The following is a 6,997-nucleotide window of genomic DNA, read 5'->3' on the forward strand; positions in this document are numbered from 1 at the left end:
AAGTTTGGTTTTGATAAAAAAAAATTTTTTGAAATTTTTCCAAATGGCCAGCTGCTTGTTTTGTAGGCAGGTTTGGACTATTTTAGAGTAGGAATCAAGGAAACTTTTGTATGTACAAAATGTTCTTCTCATGATGTAGAAAAAGTCTCTCTGTTTGATGGTCTTCTAATTCTTGAGTTTCCGTGGCCGTTGGACACTGTTAAGATGTGTTACTAATCAATTTTTATGTCTTTTTGGTGGATTTTGACCTAAGCAAAAACCGTAGTATCAAATGTAGGAAAAGGATATGGAATAGTCCAAAAGGAGTCACATATCCAACAATGCAGATTTTGGAGAAGAACGCATGGATATGTTGATCATCTCCTAACCCCTAACGGATTTTGAGTTATGGGCTTCCGAAGAGGGGTTGTTTTCTAGTGTTTATAAATTTTTTTTTTAAAAAAAAACTTTTATAATCTTGATGATCATGATTACGTTGGCCGCGTGTGTTTTTTTTGTTTATTGGCTAGTTTTGCAGGTCGCCTTGGAGCGCATGCTTGCTATTTTTTGCTGATTTTCTATCTTTAAAACTGGCGCACGCTTCTCAAGAGCGCACAATTTTGGATAGCTACGCAGATTGAGGTCATGATCGAGATTATGACAAAGATTGAGATTGAGAGTGAGAGTGAGAGTGAGATTAAGATTGAGAGTGAGATTGAGACGCAGATTTGTTGTATACAACTACCCATCCATCATCAATAGAAAGTTTTTCTTACTCGCCTATTTTTCTTTCTGTCTTGAATTCTATAATTATAAAATTTGAAGTATCTCGCCTGTGACAAGTGATATTAGAGCTGGTTTGGTTCTATGATCATGGAGGGGTAAGAACGACTGATCAAGGAGTAGGAAGACCTAATTCGACATCTGTGCATGGATTTAGAGCAAGCCCAAAAGGAACGTGAAGAAGCTCGACAGCCACCTTAACCTCAACTCTTTGTCGATCATAATGGAGGACAAAGAAGTGATGAAGATTAAGTATGCAGAGAAGCGAGTGTTCATCATTCTCAAGATGGTGCACCGAGGGGAGGTGGAAGCGGAGATAACGGAAATAGAGGTGGCAGATATGGAGGGGACAGAAGGCGAGATGATGATAGAACAAGGAATCAAAAGAGAAGACAAGATGTTGATAGTGATGATGATAATGATGACGAAGATGCTGAAAGATTGTCTTTACAGCAGCAGGTATTCAAGAAGGCTAAGGTAAATTACTTTGATGGTGTTGAGAAGACGGGGGAAGATTTGGAGACTTGGATCGAAGAGTTGGAGGACTAATTTGGTTTGAAGAAGTTGTGCAAATAAGAAAAAGCAAAGGTTGCTATCGTCCATCTACAAAGTATAGAAAAACTATGGTGGAAGGCATATTTGAAGCAGAGGACCAGTGTTGGAACCGGTTGATTGGGAGGAGTTCAAGGCACAAGCATTTTTGAGGTATTGTCCTTAACATTATGAGATGAATAAGAAGATGGAGTTTTACAAATTTTAACAACAACCAGAGAACGAGGTGGGACTTTCTGTCCATGAATACAAGGAGAAATTCCTTCGTCTACACAAATATGCACCAAAGATGGAAGGTGAGGTTGTGATAAACAAACTCATTGAAGGACTAAACAAGAATTTGTATTATCAAGTGAAGGATGCAGGACCAAAGGATTTCTTGGATGGTGATATTAAGGTCGAGAGCTACAAGAACTATGAGAAGAAAGGACGCTATGAGGCCCGCAATGGTACACAAGGTAGAAAGGATGCTGATGCTAAGGCTAAGAACTACGAGAAGAAAGGACGCTATGAGGCCCGCAATGGTACACAAGGTAGAATGATTTCTATAGGCCATAGACCACAGGGAAGAATCTTCAATGCTACACCTCAAATCAGACCCAATTCAGGACCCGTTCAGAAACCTTTTCTGAATAACCAACAAAGGAGGGTATTTCCGAATTTGAAAAATCAAAATTCAAATCAGAATAACCTTTTCTAAATAACCAAAAAAGGAGGGAATTTCCAAATTCGACAAATCAAAATTCAAGTTAGAATCGCAATGGACAGAACCAAAACAAGACTGATGGAAGGAGGAGACAGCCTATACGTTGACAGTATGATCATGAGTTCTTGGATCGAGCAAGGAATCTAGGACTATGCTTTCGCTGTGGAGAACAAGGACATCAAAATTTTGAGTGTCTGAACGAGGAAATCAATGCACCTGTGCAAGCAAGGATGAACAAAATGCAAACCACAATTGATGAGGCAAGCAAGAAGATAAGTGCACTGAACTTCCTATGAATTGCATGATAATATCTACACATCATTTGAGAGCGTCTGTGATAAGAATCTTCTGGGAAAGATGGACACATAAAATGTAAATTTTCTAATTGACTCGGGAAGTACACACTGTTTCATGTCTCCTAAACTTCTTCATCAAAAACTCAAATTGAAACTTAACTCTGATACAAAAAGACCAGTCGAATCGGCTAACGAAAGGAAGCATTATACACAAGGGCATGTTGAAAATCTGAATTTTTGTGATTGACATGAATGAGCGAGATGTGATTCTAGGAATGGACTGGTTATAGGTGCACTTATTACCTATTTTATATTTTTGAGTTTCCTTCACATTGCCCTCCATTTCTTTCAAATAGGTTTCTTTTCTTGTATTCTTCAAGATGCAATGGCTTTAGTTGATGACCTTTTAACACAATAACTTCCTATGTATTTCTTAACATAAGAGTCAATGGGTCTTGCAAGGTGTTTCAAGATGGAAGGTACAAAACAAGCAATGAAGATTTAAGTTAAAGCACACAAATATGGGAGTGGCTGGCAAAGTTAAGTGGGCTATAGATTTTCTCCATTTTTACAACACTTATGTAAAAACCCATTGTTAGCCCAAAAGCCTTATAATACAAGCCATATTATGTAATTACTTTGGTCAAAATCCTTGTAAATTTAACTCTAAACTTTGACCTACGGTAATATAAAAGCCAACCCTAGTCTCATTTAGTGCAACATTATCTAGGTTGAAAATGTATACACTAAAAAGAACCCTAGCAAGATGGGCAAGCGTTAGCGATGGAGGAAAGCAAGATGGCCAACTAACTCTATGGCTGAGTGGAAGGAGCAGGCAGCAATGGTACTAACACAAAGGGGAAGAGAGAGACCGCTTATCCAAAGCATTGGAAGGGAACTTGAAACACAAATAGCAGATCTCCTACGGGCCGGATTTATCCGTCCTTCCTCATCTCCATTTGCAGCACTCGTCCTCTTCGTCATGAAGAAGGACAAGTCCGCACGTCTTTGTGTAGACTACAGAGCCTTGAATAAGATAACCATCAAGAACAAATTCCCCATGCCTCGCATCGAGTATATTTTGGAAAGACTAGATGGAGCAAAATATTTCACGAAGATAGATCTCAAGAGCGGCTACCATCAGGTTCGCATTTTTGAAGCTGACATTCCCAAGACGGCTTTTCGGACCGAACGTGGCCACAACGAGTTCATTGTCATCCCATTCGGACTCACAGGCGCTCGAGGTACTTTCAACAAAACGATGGATGGTTCGTTTGCCATCCTCATTGGCAAATGTGTGTTCATCTTTCTTGATGACATCCTCGTCTTCTCGGCCACATTTGAGCAGCATTTGTTGGACGTTGAACAAGTATTCCAGATTTTGGAAAAGAACCAATTCTACGCCAATGCAAAGAAAAGCACATTCGGGGTACAAGAAATCTCGTATCTCGGTTTCATCATTAGCAGTAAAGGCATTCGCTTGGATCCCGAAAAGATACAAGCAATTCAAGAGTGGGAAGTCCTGCAAACAGTACAACAGATCAGATCTTTCGTGGGTCTTTGTCAGGCCTACATCAGGCATATGGAGAATTTCTCCGCATTAGTAGCTCCACTTACAGATTTGCTCAAAGGATGCACGACTAAACGCCAAAAGGTGTTGGTCACAGGTAAAGCACTTGAGGCATTCCATGCGCTCAAGAGGTTGGCATCCGAAGCACCAGCTTTGAAGATTGCCTCTTGGAATGAACTATTTGAGGTGATTAATTGACGCCAGTAATATTGCCATCGGAGCAGTCCTTCAGCAAGATAGTAGACCAGTGGCATATCAGCAAGAAGTTGGATGCAGCACAACACAACTACTCAGTCTATGACAAGGAGTTGTTGGCAGTCATCTCCGCCCTGAAGCATTGGAAACATTTTCTCTATGGGCTAGAATTCATAGTTAAGAAAGATCACTAGGCCCTTAAGTGGTTACAAACCATGCCTAGCGCCCATTGGAGTGATCAACAACATCGATGGAGCCAGATATTCCAACAGTTCGGAGGCATGATCCCTCCAAGGTGTGAAGATCTCTCTATCTCGCTCTACCATCCGGGAGGCGGCAGACTTTTCTTTCTCTTCCTCTACCATCTGGGAGGCAGTGGACTCTCTTTCCCTCCCTCTACCATCCGGGAGCAAGGGTAGCTAGGGTGGGTCGACTTCATTGGTATCGTTATCTTCCACCCCCTCCCCAATAAGGTAGACAATGCCTCTTTGCCTCTTTTTCATGGTTATGTTTAGGATTTATGGTTATGCCAAATTTTGCATCATGGATCGATTATGCTATGCTTGATTGGTATGGGATGAATTAAGGAGGGAACTTGATTGGTTGAATCCTAGCTTGAAGCTATGCTTTGTCTAGTTGCTTTATGAGAGGAGCTTATGGTTATGTCTTGTTTGTTCCTTATGCATAAAAGCTCTTGGTTGTGAAGAGGTTAATGTGTAAAGTGGTATGGCCATGTCGTGCCTCTTCTTGTTAGTTATTCAAGTATACTTGTGATGCCAAATGTCCTCTAATAAGGCGGATCCTGCAGTAAAGCAAATTAAAGAAACAAAAATGATGCTTTAGATAACAAAAGACATTTTGATGGAATTTATAGCAACATAGGTTGTTAGAAAATAGAAAACTTCATGATGACAAAGTACAAAAACTTCTCAAAAAACCACCCCAAAGTGATGACCTAGAACTTTTCAAAATTGGAGCACATGTCTTATATAGTGAGTGTGTCAAAAATCACTAAGGAGTCACAATTGGTGATTAACAGAATATGGAAGGAGCCCTTACCACTGGAGAACGTACATACATAAACTTTATATTCTAAGGGCCCAGAGGGAGAAACTTGGTATCCTATCAAATAAGTCACAACCCCAATAAACACTAGATATCAAGAAGAGGACACAATGAGTTTTGGGTAATATTATCAAAGATGGCACCATTCATGAGGCATGACTAATCAACACATCTAAGTATTATTGGGGAACAAGGATTGGGTCTTTGCACACAAGGCCAAGACACATTGTGAAACCAATTACATTTGTCATTAAAATTGAATTTTGATATGTTAAAAATAATTAAGAGCCTTTAAATTATAATTTTGATCACACTCAAGGTCACCCGTGTGGTCAGAATGTAAATTTAAAGCTTAAAACATGATTTTCTCTCTCTAGAATAGAGAGAGAAAATGCTCATAAAGGCCACTAAATGAGCTACAAATGAGGGAATATAAATTCCAGGTTCTATAAGTGCTAATAACCCTATGAAAAATCCAAAATCCACTAGGAAATTCTCTAGGGATTCTGACAAGCTTTCACGGGATCAAAACGGCCTAGAAATGAACTCGAAACAGACACTTTATGTGCCGAGAGCGGTACGAGACGAGGGGGCATGGCCAAAAACATGGTGATAAGAATGGGAAAGGATAAGAATACTCAAAAAGTTTGAGGCAATTCAATTCCTTGAGGAGAAATCCACAACATGAGCAAAAAGTGCTTTTTTGCCACAAATAGGAAAATTGTAGGTTTCTCTCTCTCTCTCTCTCTCTCTCTCTCTCTCTCTCTCTCTCTCTCTCTCTCTCTCCCTCATCTTTTGGTAGTGCAAATTTGAAGAGGGCATATATGAGAGCATGTGTGTGTGTGATTTTTATGGATATGACCAGCAAGTTCACTTCTCTCCTTCATCTAGAGCGCTTCATATATGCTTCTTCTCTTGCTACCACTCTATGCTACATGTATTAACTAAGATAAGGCAGCATATATGATCTTAGGCTTTGAGCAAGCCAAGAGGAGGATTCTGCATAAGCTATACATAAGATATGATGCTTCTTTGCTTCTTGCCCATATTCTTCTTTCCGTAGGAACTCTTGGCTTGTGTAGCCTTGTAGTCCTTGAGAGCAGATTACAAGCGAATATGTTGACCATATCCTGAAGTTCTTAAGCCTTTTTGATCCAGGCTTCATAAAGAAGTGATCCATTTGTTGATGCATTTTTTCATTCAAGAGGAAGAGTAATAAAGTTCCTTTTGAGGGGGGGGCCGGCCTAAAGAACTCGGCCCTCTCTGTGATGTCGTGTCTCTTTATTGCAAGTTTTCTTATATGTTATGATGCAATTGTTTGTACAATTTAATTGCCATTAAGTCAATAAATCAAAGTCTTTACATTGGTCTTAGAGCTTAGGCTTTTCCTTCTTGTTGAAGACGGAACGGTCCTAAGAAAGACAACAAAGGTGGATCTTCTTGTAAGCTAGGGTAGGAGAGTCTAGGAGATATTAATGGCTTCGTTACTAGTGCCTAGGAGGAGCCCTTGTGTTAATAATGTACCTCTACAGAGGGTACCAATGGTCTTAGCATTATTGAGCATGTGGAAAGCCTTCAAAGACTATTCATCTGGGAGGATGCACTGTTACACCCCACCTCTCTATTCTAGTTTATAGGCAGAACTCTCACTATAGGTGCAGGTCTCCTAGCGCTTTTCCTAATTCTCAAAGATGGGATCCGAAGATCAGGAAAGTAATTACATGGAATGGAAAAATATAAAATTTAATGATGATGAAGCATCTAACGAGGGTATGCGGGCTATTTGATATGTTGCTCGTAGGTTGTAGGAAGTGCAAAACAACCCAAATATGTAGACCATTGTGCAAGCGC

The sequence above is a fragment of the Cibotium barometz genome, chromosome 61 (genome assembly GCF_041138505.1).
Source record: "Cibotium barometz isolate CiBa-2024 chromosome 61, ASM4113850v1, whole genome shotgun sequence".
Classification (NCBI taxonomy): domain Eukaryota; kingdom Viridiplantae; phylum Streptophyta; class Polypodiopsida; order Cyatheales; family Cibotiaceae; genus Cibotium; species Cibotium barometz.